Genomic DNA, 21125 nt, shown 5'->3' on the forward strand with positions numbered 1-21125 from the left:
TATTTATTTTTATTTTATTTTTGGCGGGGGGGGGGGGGGGGCAATGAACGCTGCAGTAATTCTGTAATTTTGATAAATTTATATTGCATTATTTGGAAAGATTTTGAATATGTTTTAAAAACCCAGAGGATATGAGATCTGCACATGCTAGAAAATGACTGTCAGTCAAAGTAAAAACAACTATTTTATTTCTTCAACATCAAAACAGAGATTTTTTTTGTTTTTCGAGCTTTTCAAAGAACGTGATTCATTAGTTGCACATATTCTTTTTTTTCAACCGACAGATAGGGAAAAGCAGTTTTTAACAAGCCTTTAGTTGTTGAGGGGAATAAGTGTAAGCAGTCTTCCATCAACTGCACACATTCCTCTGATGAGACGATAGTGGCTAAGATGTTTATGCAAAGATGCAACCTCACGCTTTCAACTCTCCCAGTCACATGGACGACAACTTGGATGCCATATTAGACGTGAGGCAACAAACTTGATACGGGTATTTACCAACAAAGCTCTATTCTCACTTGTCGTGGTGCAGAGTAAGAGGATTAGTTTCCCGTTTTCTTTTTTCTTCTTTTGCTGTCAGGATTTAAGAAACTACAACTTTTGAATTTAATTGTAGTTCTGTTGTTTTAAACACACAAGACTCTGGCTTTATGCTATAATAAAAGGGGTGAATTTGATAGCATAAATATATTGTATTTGTACATAAACACTTATTTTAGGCATTTAGTGATGGCTGACATTTTCCTTAAGTGAAAGCGCTGTTTTTCTCAGGGCAGAAAAATACACTACATAAATGAGGCAAAAGTTGTTCGACTGATCAAGGAAATCAAAAATTCCAAAGTAATGTTACTCTGCGCTTTCACCTTTTTTTCACTTTTTTGCTTTCTGATCATTATAGAAGTTTATCATTTTTATTTTTATCCCATAGGTTGTATTTGAATACTTCTTTTTAAATGCATCATCTCATAATTGCCTCTTTAAAGAAAGTTTTTGGCTTCCATCAAACACTTTATCATCAGTTTATTATTTAAAAACTTATGTAAACATAGCAGAGAGAAAAGACAAATGAAGGTTGAAGATGAAGAGGAACAAGAGTGAAGAGGAAGAGAAGATGAGGTGGGGTGGGGTGGGCTAGGAAGGAAAAGAGGGGGTTGTGGCAGATTTTTTACCTGAAGGCAAGAGAAGGCAGAGGAACCCGCAGGTTCAGCAGGGAGCAGCCGTGCCCGCCACAATTCCAGGAAGGCCCTCTCCACTATGATCCATTATTCAGCACCAAGCACAATTAGCCTCTGTCAAGCTATTTTTACATGCTCCGATAAGATAGATTCAATGTACAAAAGAATGTGCAACATCTCCCTCCTGCTCCTCCTCTTGCACATCACCACTTATTTATTTATTTGGCACGTTAATGCGTTAGAATGGTATCGATGTAGCTTTTATCCCTTAAGTTATTCATCAGGGCTTTGAAAGAGTTTGTTTAGAGCTGTTTAGTGCGGCATCATCGGCAAAGCTGGAGGGATGAGCTATGCTAAATTGGCTCATCTATCTCGATGTTATGATATGTGGGTATAATTTGTGTGTTTGAATGCAGATGGTTGGCATTCAAAAATGAATTGACCTCAAGGACCTTAACAAGCACTTAGCATCAAAGGAATAACATTAATACAGCCACACTAAGTGCCGCTGCCAATTACCAGGGGAGGCTGACTAGGGTTGAGATGGGTTCAAGTCAAATATCTATGTATGATCTGCTGATGATATCACTGGCATTTAAAATTTAACAGCACAGAGTATCATGTTTACTGACAAACTAACCTTTTAAACTAAAACTTTGAGGTTCAGTGTCCGAGACTTAGATTAAGTCTAGTTGTAGACCAAATATGTCCAGGAACCACGGTGTAAATTTCCCATCAGATTTCATACTTTTAAAGGAATTCTTCAATGTTTTGAAAATATACTATTTCAGTCAAGATCGCTGTTTGGATCTGCATTAATTTATATTTGGTGTTATGGTTCAGTTCTTGGGCCTCCCCATGCTTACATGCACAAACACAGAATGCCTAATGGGGGGAGGGCACACCACACTGCTGTTTTATGGCCATGTAAGTAAGAGCCTGAGGTGGAATGAGGAGCAGCAAAAGCCCAGCACAGAGCAGGCATCTGTACAAACAAATATGATATTAAGGCTTAAAACGGTTTTATAGTTTCCATATCTGCAAGTCCACTAGGGTCCGCTTGGGTCCCAGTGACGTAAATGTTGTCATTGGACAGTGAGCATAGGGGTCGACACCCACATGATTGCCTGTTTTTCTGCGACCACACAGACTCGTGTGCAGAGATTTTCCATTAGAATGCATTACGCATCCAGGCAGACCATGGAAGGGGATTCAGGCGGACTCCAAAGAAGTATACCGGGAATCACTACTTGGCTGTCAGGTCTTCAGCTGACCATTGCCATGCCCACGACCGGCTGGTGAGTAGTTGTTGGAAGTTGCTGCCAGTCGTTGTGACTGCTGCTGAAGCCCCGGTCACACGCCTGGAGACAAGTTATGACCCCTGTCAACCACAGGAACTGAAAGTGAAACTATGGAAAGCTAATGCAAAGCAGAAACGTTAGACCACTTGCCTTCAAAATAAAGGTTGCACCTTTTGAATTTTTTTTTTTTTTTTGCAGTAGCAGCAGTAGGACAAGTTCTACTTATGGTTTCTAGTTTAATTTTCTTCAATGCAAACATTAAATTTGTTGTCAACTAAAGCATCAGATATGCAAAGAGGTTGCTGCACAAAAAACCCCAAAACTCTTTATGACTGATTTTACCTAGCAACAATCAGCAATTTCCAATTGGTCGGGAACACATTTTTTTTCCCTTAGCAACCAGGAGGTCGCTGACTGGTCTCTATGCCTATGTGGACTAAATCAGACTCAATATAAAACGAGAAGCTGAGGTGGACATGGGTTCTGAAGTGGCTTGCAGGCTTTGGATATTGTAAGCAGGCTAAAGCAACTTAAATTGTGACCCCAAGATGAGATTAGCAAACTGCATAAGTAGATGATGAGCTATCAGGCAAGTTATTAGCTGATGTGGCATCAGTTGATCTGCCAGGGAAGCAGCTGAGGTTGACTTCATGGTCTGCCTGAAATACCTCTGTGCTTGACAGAGAAAGATTGCCACTCTAGTTTTTCTCTATTGTGTTTTGAAGAAATGGTAAACTCCAGTTCAGAGCAAAAAGCCATCCCTCTTTCTCTTCTCTTGAAAACTTGATGCTGCTGTCCATTGAGTTGTTCTGTTAAGACTTAGCATTTCTTGAGAGTGCTCAGGATCACTGTGTAAGTATGTTAAATCATAGCATTTCTGCAGCCCAACCAATTCACAGGCGGTGTGAGGATAATTTTTCACATAAGCATACCTTAGAAGTAGTAGTTAGTAGCGATTGCTGCATGGTGTCATTATTCATGAGATGTGCTGCAATAGAGAATAAATGTATGATAAGGTTAGGATGAAGAGTAGAAAGTGCCCGAGCTCTCTCCACATTTCAGAGCTTTATGTGCATATTCCAGACTTATATGTACAACATAATTCAGTCCAAATTGGCTCTCCTGCCATTTTCGAAGAGGGAAAAGGAAATGTTTTGGCTGCAAGACTCTTTTGCCAAATGACACTGGCTCTTTGTTACATTTCCATCCCAATTTTGTCTAAATTTACCTCATCACTTCCTCTGAAAACTTTGTATTTGGTCACGGCTTAGGGCCTCGGGGAGTTTTTCTTCTCCTGCTTGAAGTGAGATGAGGATTAACTTTGCTGGTGTCACACACTTTTTATCGCTACATCATTTTATCATAATAAACTTTAATTTGATGAGATTCAGTTAGGAAGCTTGAAGATGAGATGCAGTCTGGAAGCTTCTCTATCTATGATCTGCTCTGATATCTTCGATGTCTAGGAATACATTTCCTGCATATTTACAGCACATTTACTGCATAAAAAACTGCTTTATGATTTACTTAAGGAAGAGGGATTAGTTTCAATCACATGACACAGTTAAATATACTGTACAGGTAAGGACCTTGGACTAGGGTTTTAAACTGAGCTAATCCAAACATATGTTCACTAAATCATTTCATTTTCTAGAGAAACAGGACTTTGGTGACTCAAATTGAAATAATAGAGCAGAGTTTTTTTCTGGGGTCATTCAAGAAATCAAAGAATTCAGGTCTGCACCCATATTTTTTCTGCAAATGCAAATTAACCTTATATGGTATTTTTTTCTCATATCAGCTCCTGATTATAATTGCTATGTATGAATGCATGTAATATACAGTACATTCACCCATGTAACACTAATACCAGGACCCGTCTTGTGAAGCCAGCGTCCTGTGCGGCACTGCTTTAAAGATGAAAAGGTATTGCCTGGTCTATGGATTATTAACAATCTTTTAAGTTCACATACTGCCCCAGTACCATGAATCTAAATATGCAACATGATTAGCTCTCATTAACATGAGGTATTCCTTAACAAGGTTGTTAGCACATCCCGGCCAAGAGCCTGGACCCCTCTTTGCAGGTGCTGTCATTGCATCGGATCAGGCAGGTAATTAGTCTTCTTAAATGCGGGTGTATGTAGGGTTTTTTTGTGCGTGTGTGTGTCTGTGTGTGTAGAGGTATTAATGGGGTTCATTAGCCCTAACCCCCACTTATCCACTCCTTTACCCAACCCCAGTTGATCTTTACAAGACCTGCCTTCCTTTTTATTCTTCTGTTCCTCCTCTCTCTTATCTCCAGCAGTGTTGCCCCTGACCCCCTTCAGCCCATTTATTCCCCACAGTAGTAGGATGGGTGGGGTTAGAGGTGTGAGTGGAGGTGGACGGGTGCATACAACGGGGGCGGCTGATCAAAGCCCTGGGGATCCCCAGGGAGGACATTTTCAGAGGCAGGAGGGAATTTAAACAGTGGTTTAAGCCAGGAAATCAGAGCTGAGGTAAGAGGCGAGGGGGTTATTGTGGCTGTTTGTAAGCCAGGAGAGGGGCAGCCCTGTCCTTAATCCCCTTAATGAGGGAGGGGATCTAACCAAGGCTGCTTTCACCTGGAAAGGGTCTTAATGTGGTTTGCATGGTGATAACCTTTGAAAGCTATTGGTTTTTTTAAAGAGGGAATAAGAAGTGTGCAAAGTGAGAAATCTCTGGATTTGTAAGAGCAGCGTGAAGTGTATTAAGGATGACAGAAGCATCAGAAACAACAAAGTGGTCTCCAGAGGCTGACAATATCCTGTGTGTGTGCAGTAGTGTGTGAGGATGCATGTGTGCCTGTCTTCTGAGCTGAGCCTCTTTTTGAAAGTGTTTGTGCACGTTGCAGGATGGGATGTGTGTGCACAGTTTATATGTGTGTGTGGGGGTATTTTTGGACTGTTGTGCATCTGTGTGTGTGTGTGTTCTGTCATGTCAGTGACATGACAGGCGCGAACGCTGATTCAGTCTGGCGGTGGTAGCATCTGAAAGCGCCAGGGAACCTACCGGGAGCAAATGATATTCATTGGTCTTAAACGGTCGGGTTGGCCGGCCGGCCTTGTTGCAACCACCGGTGTCATGTTACATTATGACCTGAAGATGACGGGGGACGACGCTGCTCCATAGAGAGGAGAGAGAGAGAGGAAGAGGAGGAGGTACAGGAAGGGCAGGGTGAGGAGTGGCAGTTGCACAGCTGAGGTCATTTAAAGTAATAATCCAAAACTTGTAAGTTTTTAGTGACACATTGTTGAAGAATTGTCTGCAGAAATTTGAATACTCTCCATCTGTATTTTCTATTCATTTTTGCCTGTTCAGTTGTCTTAATTTTGTTTGTTTTGAAATGTTATTCTAGTTTATATTTTTTCTTCTTTTTGAATTATTTATCACATGTGAAACAAAGTAATTTTTTATCGTACAGTGAGAACATTGCAGTGAAGCAGAAGCAAAACAGTTTTCACACTGACCCTTCAGTATGCTTTTGATTCAATTAGCTGAGAAAAAAAACATAAATAAAAACTTTGTGGGTAAGTAATGCGTCAACAGGGGGTGCTGCACAGCTGCTTAATCCTTTGAGAAAATTTAAGCTGTTACTTTAATAGTTTTTTTTTCTCTCAATGGAAATGTTTTTGATTTATTCTATTTTTACATCATCTGCATCTTTATCTGTGTGTGGCTTTTTCGTGCTCTCTCTCTGAGTTCATGCCTATCCAAAAAAATGGCTTGAGCGATTTTCAAGTGTCTGGAGTCCTCTGCAGTTCTTAATGAGCCTAGCCATAGCTTTACACTTACAGATTAAAGAATAAAGGATAAAAGAGCCAATGTCTTTTGATTACCCATTTATTAGGCTGCTAAAAGCAGTGTGTGCACAGAGACACTGCCAACATCTGTTTGAAAAGCTGCAAACTTCCTGCTTTATTTCTGTTTTGTGTTAATTAGCACTTCTCTCTCAGAGCCACACACAAAAGAAGATACTTGCAAACTGAGAAAAATGCCTGTAGCTGCTCCACAGAGAACCCACTTTTACACCTAAAGTGTGTTTGAGCTTTGATACTTTAATGAGCTTATTTTAGTGATGAACATGTAGAAAATGTTCCTGGAAATTCAAAGTGTAGTTTTTGTTACAGTTTAAAGTATTAAGTGCATAAACACTGTTCTTGGTTTATTTTAAAGGGATATGTGTGGATAAAGCAATCAGCACAGAGTATGGAAAGGAAAAAACAAACAAACAAACAAATAAGTGAGTGTCATTGTTCCAAAGAAAGAAAAGAAACTGTACAGTTTGGTTGGAAACTAAACAAAAAAGCATCTGTGCCATAGAAGAAAAATATTTATAAAGACAAAACAATGGTGTCAAGCTAAAACAAAGGCAGCATTTATTGGTTTGTGGCACTGAATGGCAGAGGTTTGATTGTGCACAGAGGGGTTGGGCGGTGGGGGGAACAGCTGTGTGGCTTTATAAAGACGAGACACTGAGATCCTCCATTGTCAGTCCATACCTTGGCATGGATCGGTTTTGACAAAGCACCATTATTCGCCGTCACCTTGCTCGCATGGTCAGATAATGAGGATGTTTTCACAGGCAAACGGAGAAAACAGACTGCGAGAGTCACCACATAAAACAATGTCATTGTGGCGTTTCTGTTGTAGGGAGGCAGAATGAATGGATTTGTCTGAACATTTTGTGTGGTGATAGCTTTTTTTTCTGTGGGTTGTTTGTGTCTCTGCCAGTGTTGACAGGCTCAGTTTCATTCCCGGCCTTGGCTCGACTTTCTGCCAAAGCTTCTGCTGGAGTCTATTAAAATGTTGCACTGCAAGACCTATCGCCCGCGACCATCAGTAGACATTTCTGGACTTTGCGGGATATAGAAAACCAAGTGGGATTTCTGGGAGACGGAGAAGAAATATGTGTTATACTGGAAAATGAAAGTTTTAATCTGCATAGGAAAAAATTGATTGTAGCTTTAAAGTGTATTGTGAGTACATAATGGAGGAGATAATTCAGTTTTTATGGGCACCCTGGACAACTTTGCATGTTTGCAGCTCCAAATGGCAATAAGAGAGGGTTTGAAAAAATCTGAAATCCTGTAATGTGCTGCTCTGCTGGCATTCAGCAACACTCACTGATGCCAAAGTAAAACAAAGGGGAAGAAAGGCATTAGATAAAAAAATGTAGCTGTTTATAGATGAGATTATACTTTTAAATTGTTTGCTTTGGAGATTTTGATTTGTAAATTATTGCCTGATAGGATTATGGCACTGATGCAACCGGACACATGGGAATAAGACAAACGGTGAGGATATATGTAGTTGACCATTGAGTGTTACTACATGAATATATATGTATAATGCTATACCATTGTTCTGTATAGCTTTGCTTCACTCTGGCAGATTTGACCTCCATTTCGACCTCCAAATCAGTCAGGTGTATGAGCTAGTGCTACGGTTAGCACCCCAGTATTCCGCTCACACAGTCTGTGCACGTCTAGCACTAGCCGTTAACCCGAGCATCTCCTCGGCACTGCAGCTGCGCCAACATCTGTGCTCACTGTCGTCTTGATCCGCCCCATTCCCTCCAATAACCTGCCCTCCCTCTGATGGGTATGAATAAAGGAGGGAACAATCTGGATACTCTGTTGCACAACATGCCTCTGGGACTGAACAAATATCAATAATAGATTTACCAGCATTCAACTTTTGCTTAGTTTGTTTTTGTATCACATTTCCTGAGTGGTCCCACACTACTGATACTAAATGGTTTATCATTGTTATTATTTAAATCTCTTCTTGAGCCTTTTTCAAGCTACATAGAGTCAAATTAACCTTCTACAATCGAGATGTGTTTAAGGTAACGTAGGCGTTTGTGTTTGAAAGAAGAGTGTACAAAAAACGTTTGCTCCCTTCTCAGGAGGCTGTGATGACGAGTGGCTAGTGGTTTGGGCTTGAAATCCAATGTGAATTAAAGTTTGCATCTTCATGTTTTCTTAGCATGGCGAAGGAAAGTATTCATTTACTAGGCCGTAAGTTGGTTTCTTCCAAATATTGCTCCTAAAAATAAAAGAAGCAGAGTAATAGCAGAAAAAACTGATATTCTTTGAACAGGTTAAATTTCTTGTATATTTGCTGTTAAGATGTACTTATAATGTGATGTCTGAAAACGTTACTGTGAATAAATATATGCAAATAGATCACTGTTATTATTGTTGCAGCCACTATTTTGTCAAATGATTGAACACAAGCAAACATCTTGTCTACGTTTTCATTGAAGTGCTAGTGAAGCTAATCCTTAGCTTGCTTATTTTACAGACTGTATTTTGTGTTACTAAACCAGAAATTTCAAGCAAGTGGTGGACCTGAATGAGGGCCTGTGGATACCACACACTCACAGAGCAGACGCTGTGAGCAGGATTTGAACCTGTGCGGGGAAATTCCGTCGGATTTTGAGTCTAACACCTTAGCTACTCCATCACAGCTCCCTGATGTGGCCAAGAAACCCCCAGAAGGACCATATGCTGGTCACAGATTATCAAACATTTTCTGCACATTCCTCTTCCTTGTAATCTTCGTAATGCATACCCTGCTTTACTTTCATTTTAATTCCATAAATTATACAGTAAACATCGTATTGTATAAACTAGGGCTTGACAGTAATTAATGGGAAAAGAAAGCATTTAGTCAAGTCATACATAAAGTGAGAAGTATAATTTTCACATACAGTTACAGTCTTTCTGGTGGCCATGAAATACAATTCAGGATTAAAGCACTGGCGTCATGTCACTTTGTATTAAAGCTTAGCGTGAATTTTTCGGAAATACTGTGTCCTTGAGATATGCTTCCCTTGTATGGAAAGAAACATGTAAATGGTCTGCACACCACTGTATTTTCTGTTAATAAATGATTGCTCATAGGGTGTTAAATGGTTGTTGGGTTTTCTCTGTTTATTCTGTATTATTATTGGGTCTTTAGCTCACAATATAAAGCGCCTTGAGGCAACTGTTGTTGTGATTTGACTTTATAAATAAAATTGAATTGAATCCCATTATGTATTCTCTACCATTACTGTTGTGGCACTCATTTGTCAGTGGCACAAAGGATGATTTATAGGTACCTAAAAGCTTTTAGTCAGAACCACTTAAGCCAAAGAGGATTGTTATACCATCTCCAGTCATTTATATTTGGAGGCATCGCTTGTTTTTAGAAACCGTGAGCGCCTTCCTGACATATGTGGAAAGGTCGAGGCAGGGCGACCACTTCTTCCTGCCCTTATAGGATGAGCAGCAGCCAAACACTAGAAAGCAGGCATCACTGGCAAAGAAACGGCATGGTAATGACAAACTGGAGTGTAGGTGGGTTGCAAAGAGGCATTAGAGCAGAAGAAGAAGCGAACACAAGCCTGAATATAAGACACATTGCTTGTGTTATTTGATAAACTAGCATTAGATACATAGAACTTAAAAAAGCACCACTTTTAGCGTTGAACGTTTATACACTTGCAAAGAACTATAATCACTGCTTTCAAAAGTACGTTGATGTAGGTGCAGGAATTATTTAAAAGCATGTGACTGAACTGCTCATGAGCTTTGATTATGACATTGAATAAATGCAGCTGCTGTTAAATCCTATTTGCAGATCTTTTATTTTGTTCTTAGAAGCCAAGAAAAGCACAGTCTCACCCTGCATGATACCACGCTTGGTAAGGTAATATACTGAAAAATCCTTTCCAGTTGCATCTTGGCACTGCACAAACAGGCATGTAGGCGGGACCATGTTAATATGGTGTGAGACTGCTAATGGCTTTATGATTGGATAATTAGAGGAAGGTGGGTAATTAGGAGAGTAGTCTGTGCTTGGCTTCTCTGCTGGAGTGAGTAGGAACAGGAAGACTCCATGCTGGCTGTTGAGGGGTGTTTATGTGTGTGAGCGGGGAAGTGTGTGTTTTTGGATGTCATTGCTACTGGCTAGTAGTATAAATCCTTGCTGTGCCAGTTTAAGATTCCAGACTTTAAAACAGGGTAGCACTGAGTTCAAGAAAAGTGGTTCTTACTGCATATAATGCAAAGCTGGGTGATGCAAAGCCTTTAAAGGGTGAATGCATGACTGAAAATCTTAATGTTCTTAGAAGTTTAGTTCATATAGGAGACGAAAAGACTCTTATTTTCCGTTGTTTTTTAATCACATGTCCAGTGTCCACTGTTTAGCTCTTGTTTTAATCACTTAGTATTACGAATACATAATATTATGCTAATTAGCATATTCTAAGGACTTAACTAATGCTTCTTATTAGGACCTGAGACCCAAACCAGAGAAAACATTCATAAAAAGATAAAATAAAATAATAGAAAAAAAAATAAATTTATAAATATGATTTAAGTCTTTATGTTTTAGAGATCTCAAGTCATACGTTTGTATGAAACACTTCAAAAAGCTTCAGCTGTGTTACTTTTGGCTTTTACTTTACTTTGTATTAAAACATAGTCACATGATGACCTAAATCAATGATCACTCTCCAGAATAAAATAAATGCTTTTTTTTCTTGCTCCTCCTTTTTATGAGAATATGAGTCAGGAAATTCTCAAAATCTGGCAGAATTTTATGTTTTCACTCCTTTTAGACCCTTTTAGTTTACCGGTCCACCCTGCTGCTTTAAGAGTGTGTTTTTAATCCTTGAGAAAATGACTGTGAAGCTAACGACTTCTCCCTCCACCCGTCCACCATCTCCAGACATCATTAAAGCTCGGCTATAGCCCCAGGCTGCGCATGAACCCCTTCTTCAAACTGTACACTTTATCCATAATTCAGCTATCTATCCTGAATTATTCAAGCAAATAGTGGGGAAAATAATGGAGTTCACTGAATCTTACTTACACATAAAACTGTTTTAATGTTGATTTGAATTTTTGAGGCTTTCTGATGCGGCAAGTGAGGGGGGCTTAAGTAGCACATGTGGCCTGCTTTGCCTCAGCCCTGATCAGGGCAGGGGAGGATGGGTTGGCTCATAAACACATTAGCACAAGCTCAGAGTGGTAAATGGATGCACATGAGTGTATAAATAGCATGTATAGCTTTAAAGATGCAAAAAAACACAACAAAACAGGTTTAAATGAAGACAAACGTCACAAAAATCCAACCTTTTTGTGCCTGAATAAAAAAGTTGATCACAAATTTCTTGTTTCTTCAATGTGCTTACAAGTAAAGTTTTTTCTTCCCTAACCTGTACCAGTTGACACCACAACTTTACTGTATACCTAAATATTCAGTGAATGTGATGACTGATGGCGTGACACAGTGAGGTTCCCTTGCTCTCTACCCCTGTGTAGCCTTTCCACATGTTTTAAGGAGAGAAAGTGATAAATGAGCAGCAGCCTCCACTTGATATCTTATCAGAAAATGGCTGAATTAACATTAGTTGCTTGCTTACCATACCATAAGCCTTCGTGTTAAATCATTTACTCCCTTTGGAGTGGGTAAGGCCATGCAACTTTTATCGCGGGAAAAGAATCAGAATTCCCCCGGATAGGAGAAGGGTGGCTCATGCATAAATAAAGCATACAGTACATGCGAGCACTATAACCTTGCTCAGGGGTTTCGCTGGAAGCACAGAGCACATTACTTAGAGGTTTTATACTGTATCATATAGAGGCTGTAAGGCTATGCTTTATAACTGGGCCTTTAGAATAGCGGGGCTGAGTTGGAGGAGAATGCATTTAAAGCAAACTCAGAAACACGGGACGCACAACAGCATATGTCTGCATACCTTAACTTTTTTTTAGCTTTTGAAAACTATGATTTTTTTTTATATGTGGATATAAACACAATACTGATTTGTTCTCTATCTAACTGCATAACAGAATATTTTACTAACCTTACAGTAGTAGTAATTTAAAAGTTTCAGTGGGTATTCAGTGTTGCTGATTACAGTTCACATAAAACACTTTTAGTACAAAGTCCTGCATTGTTTCATTGTTTTTGTTTTCTATCTTTGTTGGTGCAGTTTTGGTGCTTCTTAGGATGTTAGTCATGGCTGTAGATCAGTGGAGCAGTACATTTATTATAAATCTGTATTATGTCACCTATGTGATTGTGTGTGCCTAAGAACAAATAAAACAAGGGCTCATTGAAATATTGCTCCATTACGCTCCTAGTGGACAAAAAATCCACAGGGCCCCTTTGAACCAAGTGTTTCCCTGGATTAAACATTACACTGATTTGGAGCTGGCAATAAGTGAAAAACAACCACAGGGGTGTGATGAATACATTTACTGCTGTAGCACCTTCATGTTACAGTCTTGTATGTGACTGAAATGATAACACAGGAACATTGGAAGCAATAATGCATCCAAATTTCATCGCTTTGTTTACTGCATGCTGTTCTTGTCTGCCAATTTTCAAAATAAACAACAAAAATTATTTATGAAAGTATATCATAAATATACTACAGCCATGAAGTAAATCAGTAACACAATAATAACGTTGAATTTTTAAATATTATTTAAACACTGGGTCTTCTGATGTTCTATAGTTTAATATTTTATAAGATTTTAAGTATAGCTTATAAAAGAATTGTTTTTGTAATGCTAATGGAATGCTAATACTCTCTTAATCATCTATTCCTTCACTACGCCTTCAACATTTGGCAGTTGTCACTCAAAGATGAGATGTGAACTTGGCTACTATTATGAAAAATCAAGCGCACATAAAGAAAGATGTCCCGATTTTGTTTGACTGCAGTCCAAAACCAGTTTTCATGGGGATCCATATGTGAATGAAGAACTACACTCTAGGAGCTCTACCTTTCTCCTGCATACCATTTAGCCCAGTCTCTCTAACTTGCTGTGTATGGATGTAGAGGAGAGAAACAAGGGACAGGGTCACAAGAGGAATGGAGACGTGGATGTGGGAGGAGCGAGGGATAGAATGACTGGGGTGTAAAGAGCAGCAGAGAGAAGTGAGCAGTAGATCACAGCAAGGTGGAGAGGAATGAGACCCAGACGTGAGAACTAATTTGACACATTTGCCCAGAATTCCAGCACCGTCTGCCACTATCAACACATTTACCCTCTTTGTCTTGTTATCGAGGGAGATGAGGCCTCTGAGGTCTAGCATAGGTCTGGCAGATCAAAGAAGGCACTTTTCCAATGGAGGCAGTCATCCAAATGCACAATCCCTTTCTCTCTATTCATAGAGGAGAAAGAGAGATACAGCTAAAGAAAAGTGAGACTGACAGTCATTTTCCTGTACTAGGTAGGGGGTAACATGTGAGTACCTTGTATTTCACCATATTGGAAGCATATGAGGTTTTGCTTGGTTTTTCCCCCCTTCCATCTGTTTAGATCACACCAAGTCGTTATCTGACTTACTTTTCTGTCTCTGAATTATTGTCTATTGCAGTGTTCAAACAACTTCCAAACTTCAATCTTTAGTGGGGGCTTTCTTTAATTTCCTTCCTTTCGCTATTATCATAATTTCTCCATTAAGAAACCCTCTTCGGAAAGATAATCAGTGATGGTGCTCAACACATACAAGCCTCTGATAGGATGCCACATGTGGATGTGTTTTTGTTTGAAGGTGATCCAACTTTTTCTTTGGATACCGTCCTCCTGACCCTCATATGGTCAGCTTCCTGCTACAAAATTTGCCATACATGCCGAAAAGCTGTCTTTCTTGAAGTGTCAGCTCAACTTAAAACAAGCTGACCAGTATTTATGAAGGCACCATAGGCAGGGAGGCAGCAGATGATGAATGCATGCAGTTTCTACTGGTATTTGTACAGTTGCTTTCAAACATTGCTGGAGTAAGGCTTCTGTGAAGATACAAGGCCAAACCAAGAGAGGCATTGTAGGTAACTGTAGCTCTCAGTGTTCCCAGAATTGAACCTACACTCTAAGACCATGCATGTGGGCACGAGAAATAACTCTGAGATGTGCCAAAAGGTTTACAGAAAGTCTGAATAAAACTCCGCATATTAGGCGCCAAGTTTTTCTCTCCTGGTCTTTGAACTCAAAATTATGTTCTAGTACTAGGCCAGAAATTTGGTTTGTGTGTGTGTGTTGCCTTTCATAAGCAGTTATTCGTTATTTTTCATGTCTCAAACTAGTATAAATTTCAAGCTTTTATGTTGCTAAGTCTTAACTCAAGTGCAACTGACTGGCTCCTTTAATACTTACCAGCCACTCATGATTCACTAATCATTTCAGAAGTCCAAAAACAGTTTTTTTCTGTAAATACATATAAATATTAAAAGAAAGAGCAGAAAATGTTCAATTTTATTTTTTTTATTTTTTTACACAGGGGACTGGACGATGTTAATCCTGGATGCTAGCCACTGTGTTCATTTATTTTTTCACCTAGTCTCCACTTTACAGCAAAATTTTAATTTATGTGAGTCAAGTTAGAGCCATGTTCTAAGCGGATACTTGGTAAGAATGCAATGTTCACCATTAAGAAAATAAAAAAGTGCTATTCAACAGTTGGTGAGAAATTTTCATCAGAGGTTAAAGCTAGTTCCAACACTTGCAACACCATAGTCAGGTAAAATCATCATCTTGGAACTGTGTGATAGATGTATAACATTTCATGCTGATCTATCTGAATTTAAAAAAAAAAAAAATATATATATATATATGTATCCTCCGAGACCCAAGCTGTTATTTCAAATCTATTTTTAATTTGTCCTGCCTCATTGGGATTAGTTGGGCATAAAAATTAAGCTTCATTGTGGATCGGAAAGGAGTATAATACGTTTATTTTATATAACATACAGTATAACACAATAAAGTCAACCATTTTTAAGCAAACTATATAAAAAATTAATTGGGCAAAATGAAATATAAGGTTCAAAAAAGCCAAAATGTAATGTTCACATAATCAAACATGAGGACCTAGGCTCTCAGAGTGTCTGGAGTGTCTGAGAAGCTGTATTTTCTAATAACAACAATTTAAAATCTTATCTGCATACTAGTCATTTTGTGGGAACTTTCCCCTTGTATTATCCTTAAGGAACTTAAAAACATTGTATTACAACCCTTTCCAAAAATATCTGCCCTGTGATTGAATTCCATGACTGATTGCATCAGACTAAAACTGGAGGGTTTTGTTACTTCAGCTCCATGTTCTCACTAGCTGAACTGCCTATTAGCAACCTTTGTCTCCCCTAATGAGATATTCTCTGCAAAATGTTAATTACTAAACACAGGGCCGAGTGGCTTCCAGTACTGACCCCATTCTGATTGAACTTAATAACAATTACTGTAGTTCCCTGCAAAAGTGGGTTAAGAGAAAATGAGGCTGTACGGTGACAAGCAACTTAACTATTGAAACAAAGGAAAAACCATGGTCCAATTTCATTTAAGAAAGACTTTAGAGCCAAAGTTTTCTCAGTTCAGCGTTATCTGACAATCATAATGATGCAGAAATTGTGTAAAACACACAGCTATGCATTTTATTTTTGTAGCCTGTGTAATGATTGTTTACACAAGCTTGATCTTTCTTTTTTTTCTTGGATTGCTTGATTGTGTGTTTTTAGCTTAGTGCATATGGCTATATTCTGTATTTGTACTGAATCCATGAATCCAGCGCTGTGTGCTTTTTAATGGCACAGACCTTCTCTGTTGGCTCAGCTATGAATAACAGTAATTGTTCAACCCACTCCCTGTCTGTTCTCTTTGTGCCCCTGCCAGCTGGCATCTGGAGGCCACCGACAATAATATTCACCCTCTGCCACGTCACCATGCCCCCTCCCCCACATACACACACTCACACACACACACACACAGTATCACATGCCACTTTACTCTATCTACATGAATGGTCACATGACCCTCCAGCTGTGTACACACACAATTCCTCTGTCATCATAGAAATTTAGGCTGCACTTGGTTTTGGTCACACCTGCAATCATATGCACAAAGAACAAACAAATATATTTAATGTAAAGTGTGTACATCCTGCATGCATTGTGGGAACGAAGAGGTCTACTAAGGCTAGTGTGTCACGCTGTACAATATGCATATATTGACCTGTAAATACATAAAAGGTTGCTTAACATTGTTGCGTACAAATCCTGATTTCTGTTGCCATAGACAACTTCACTCGCACATGCCTGCGTGTGCTATCACAGGCGCACACACATACACATACAAAGCTCTCTGATACTCTCAACCCCCAGTCCAGCTTTTTCCAAATGATCTCATCAGATTAGCCCCAGATTGCTACCTATTACAGCCCCGCTACTTATTTAGCAATTTAGCTAGGGGGAAAATTGCCCCCGCTTGATGGCTAATTTTCAGAGGTGACATTTTACCACATTGGGCTGCAGTGCTCAGGGTGCACTGTTGTTGGATAGACAGGGGGTCCAGTTGTAGAGGAGCCATTAGGGCTAAATGATCCCCTCTGACTTGATTTACTGACGGGAGTCTTCACATTGTAAGTAGTGTGGACAGAGCACACTGGAAGGTGAGGGACATGAATGGTGGTGCTGTTGTTGCTTGGACCAAATGTGTTCAAACTTAATGCATCTCAGTCTTGTCTTGGTCATGTGATACAGGTTCTGGTATGTCTACAGGTCTAAATGTTTTTGGTTCCCTCCATTTTTTTAAAAAATTGCTTTTTTTCGTGATCAAAGCTGCAGGATAGCACAATTAGCAGAACATAGTTTAAAATCTAACTATTCTATTTTTAAAAAAATATTTAGTTAATTAAAGTTTTCTGCGAAAGTGTAAAGTTTAGGAGTTTTTTTCTCTTTGAGCTGGTGTCTCAGGTTCTATGCTTCCTAAAGCCAACAAATAGGCTTACTAGCCCAATTTCGGCCAGTCAGACACATCTTAAACAACAACTAAGTCTCTATAGGTATAGTATACAGTGGCATAGAGGGGCCAGAATATATATTGTAAGGTCAAAACCCTAAAATAGCGGAGAGAATACCCCAACAATCAAACAACCCCTTAGAGCAAGTACAATTTGTTCACCCTGCTGTATGTATTTCATTACAATCACTTCTATGTTTGGTAACCTAAGCTTTTGTTGCGGAACTAAAACTGAGATGATTTCTTACTGTAACTAAAAAAAACCAAAAAAAACAACAACAACCAAACAATGTAATTTTAGAAGAAACTGCAGTTAAGATGGATTGGTTACTATGTGGATCAGCTTAATAAGTTTATTTGTAGCACTGAAAAATAATTGGATTGTAGCATCTCTATTCTGAAATTTGTGTGACAATGGGGTAGTCAGTAACAAATTCAAATATTTATTAAACAGTGACCGATAAAATTCAAGCTGGGTGCTATGTATGTATGTACTGATACATTGTTGTCTATTTGCAACATATTATCCATATTACAGATAACACAGCCATGACAGAGAAAACACCTAAACTATGAAATTTGAACTTATAACCACAAATGCTGCTATAACATTGGAGTAAAGGCCATTTGTCAAGTTTAAGTCATTTTTATTTGTAAACACCAGTAACGTGGATTGGTGTCTAAATATGTGATATTAATTTTTAAAGCAAAGCAAAAGAGGCCTTAAAAGGCCTGTGGAGGCCTATTGTATATGAGCCAAATTATTTCAATCTGAAATAAAATTGTTTTTCTGCACACATAACTGACATGCTACCTAATTTAGTTTTCATTTGTAATTTTGCCATCTTAATGATTAGTTTCAGGAATCACTTTTTCATTAATTATTATTATTTCATCCATATTTATAAAAAATATATAGATTTCTAACTCATATACATTAAAAAAATGTGCTGTAGCAATAATTTATTGTAACTCCAATTTTTACTGAACATGTAAGGCCCAAAATCTTTCATTTCTGTTCCTGACAGTGGTAAAATGGTAACATCAAGACTTCCCGCTTTAGTGGTTTTGGTCTGCTGCCACCCACACTGAGAATGCATTTCCCCCTGATACTGTAAGGTGCACTGGCTAATAGCATCTGCTGCACCAAATGGGATCTGTTATGCTGATGTGAAAGTGCATCAATAATCCCTGGTGAGTTATGAACTGACCATGATTATTGCCGAGAGACTGCAGGAAATCCGTTTGAGGCTGTAAAATATAAAACCATGACATTGTAAATATGCAGCCCATTAAAAACAGCCAGCTGACATTGCCAAAAATAACCCTAACACACTGTCCAAGGCAGAAATATGGATTATCGCCTCATGCAATACAATTCTCTTTATATCTTTCATGATCTGTAAAACTCCCTCTGCTCTCATTTATAATGAATGGAAAAACCTTATGTACAGCGTGTTTTATGCTATGCTGATGATGTCCATGGAGGGTGGCTTTACTGCTGTGTGTGTTTTTGTGTGTTGCTGAGTGTTTGTCCCTACTGCCTTTGAGACTTTGTGTCAGTTGAATCATAGGTAGATAAAGACTGAAGTAAATTTAAGGCAGAATAGTTATTATCAAGAGGGGCTACTATAATTTTATTTAATATGTCCACAGGTAATTGCACAAAAAAGCGTGAATCCTGCATGACTTTGGCCATATTAATATGTTAAAGTCACTGTGAAAATGAGAAAACTCTGCATTTTTCTACATTTTACCATGTGAAACCAGCGAACGGAGCTACACAGTCAGTTTTAAGGTCTCGGGTTGTTTAGTAATGTAAAATTGCACTTCACCTCACCGCATCTGCAGCGTTTGTCCAGGTTAGATGTCTTTTGCACACAGGGTCACACCCCATCAGTGATTGATTGTTCCGGACTGCATTTCTACAACACTTCAAACTACTGTAAGTCATCAAAAATAGGATTTGTAACATGTTCATGTTATTTTATCCTTGAGTACTCCTTTTGCATGTTTCCTTAATAATTTTGGTTTGAAAGCTCATTCCTGGCCTTGAATACAGCAGCTGAGAAGACATGTTTACTGCATGGTATGAAGCATAAAAATCTAATTTATTTTTTCTGGTTCAGAAAAGATAAACAAAGAAAACAAAAAGACAAATGTAATCTGTCTTTTTGTTTATTTATTTCTTATACAGTGCAGAGGTTAGAGGGTAATTTGTTAATTATGTGATGTTCTCACATATCACAAGTGGATCAGACTAAAAGCAATGAGAGACAGAAAAGCAGGCACAGAAGTATCCTTTTTGCACACTGATTAGCTGCATTGAGGCATTAGTAGAAGCAAAACAGTGGCATTATGGCCCTAATGATGACCAATTTGAAGACCCCTGAGGACCTCAGCTGTGTCCAGGACCAGACGTATTGCCCCATGATGAGCTTAACCAAGCCTATTTATCCATGCACTTTCTTCCCAGTCTGTAACAGCCAGCCACACGCAAACACATATGCATAATGGAGAAATAATGGAATCGTCTAATAATTTGTTTGGGCCAGGGAGGAAAGTAAAGGGATGGCGAGCTGGAGGCTGGGTTTCTAAATGACATGCCCCTGTGGCCTAACACGATTAGAATTTAAACTATGAAACCGTGGAGCCCTTCTTCAGGGGTCGAGATGAAATATTGAGATTGCTGCAATGGATTTTGCGCTCTTCCCAGCTTCCCGCGACATTCCCTCACCCTGACACTTGTCTGCCAATCAAAGTGATGGACAGCTAACACGGCGGGAACAAAGATGAGGTCCACTGAGCCAGTTTGTTTTAGTCGGTTTGGTGGCGAAGGAGATTGAGTGACACCTTGGTGCTTGGACGCGCTCTGCTTTACTGAAGTGATGTCCCGTAGTTTATTTTTGTGGTTTAAATCATCAAATCAAATCATTCTATTCAATATTATTCCACTCTAAATTGTTTCCATCACACACATGTCCTTCTCACAACTGTAACTTCACTTTTTAAGAAAACTTTATCTGGACGAGCTGGAGGGAAAGGCAGTGGAGGATAGACTCAGTTAGTTTCTCACTCTCGCTCTGTCTCGCTTGCTCTCGTGGTGCAGTACGAACCACAGAAACTGTGTTTGGCACAGAAGCAGAAGCTCATGATTATTTGAATATTTTCTCCCTCATGAATAATACAAAATATTGCTTGCTGGACGGGGATCTCTCTCTCTCTCTTTCTTTTTTTTCACTCTCTATCCCCGTGTTTGCATGAAAGTGTGCATACATGTGCACCTGTGCATAAGCAAGCAAGTATTTTGTGCATTGCAGTCTTTCCCTGCTTTTGCACCTGTGAGTTTGTTTTGTGCACATCCTTATGTTTTATTGTGTTTGTACGTGTTTAGAGAGAAAAAGTGTGCAGGGGTTAAAAGGTTGCCAGTCTCCTTCCTCCAGGGTTCCAGACTGCCAATGAACATATGTTTATCTCTGTGATCTCTTAGCCCACCAGCCATATATGCTCGCAGTGTGTGTCCCCACAGACTCTGCTTGTGCCAGGAGAGCAAACATGTTGATGTGGAGTCTGAGCAAAGATGAGGGAGCTGCATCCAAAAAGGAACCGTGGCAGCTACTTGATGTAGCGAGGTTTAAACTTTTAGTCTGCTGTTGTTTTACAACACCCTTTCTATTCACCAAGGGTGGTCTGATTTAAAGTTGTGGTTTCTGTTCAATCCTGATCTGATTATAGATCAAGTGGATTATATAAATCAAAAAAAAGAAAAGAGAGAGAGAGGGAAACTGGTTTCATCACGGAAACCTAACTTTTGTCTTCTTCCA

The 21125-nt window shown here is 39.1% G+C and overlaps 1 long non-coding RNA gene across 1 annotated transcript in view; it reads left to right on the top strand.

Moving 5' to 3' along the window:
- The first annotated feature begins 2331 nt into the window (after positions 1–2331).
- LOC112841934 (uncharacterized) overlaps positions 2332–21125 on the top strand; it is a 40575-nt gene continuing 21781 nt past the window's right edge. Inside the window, exon 1 of the long non-coding RNA XR_003213431.1 lies at positions 2332–2473. This is a non-coding gene — a long non-coding RNA (uncharacterized LOC112841934). The remainder of the gene's footprint in view (positions 2474–21125) is intronic.

Source organism: Oreochromis niloticus, linkage group LG13 (genome assembly GCF_001858045.2).
Source record: "Oreochromis niloticus isolate F11D_XX linkage group LG13, O_niloticus_UMD_NMBU, whole genome shotgun sequence".
In the NCBI taxonomy this organism is placed as follows: domain Eukaryota; kingdom Metazoa; phylum Chordata; class Actinopteri; order Cichliformes; family Cichlidae; genus Oreochromis; species Oreochromis niloticus.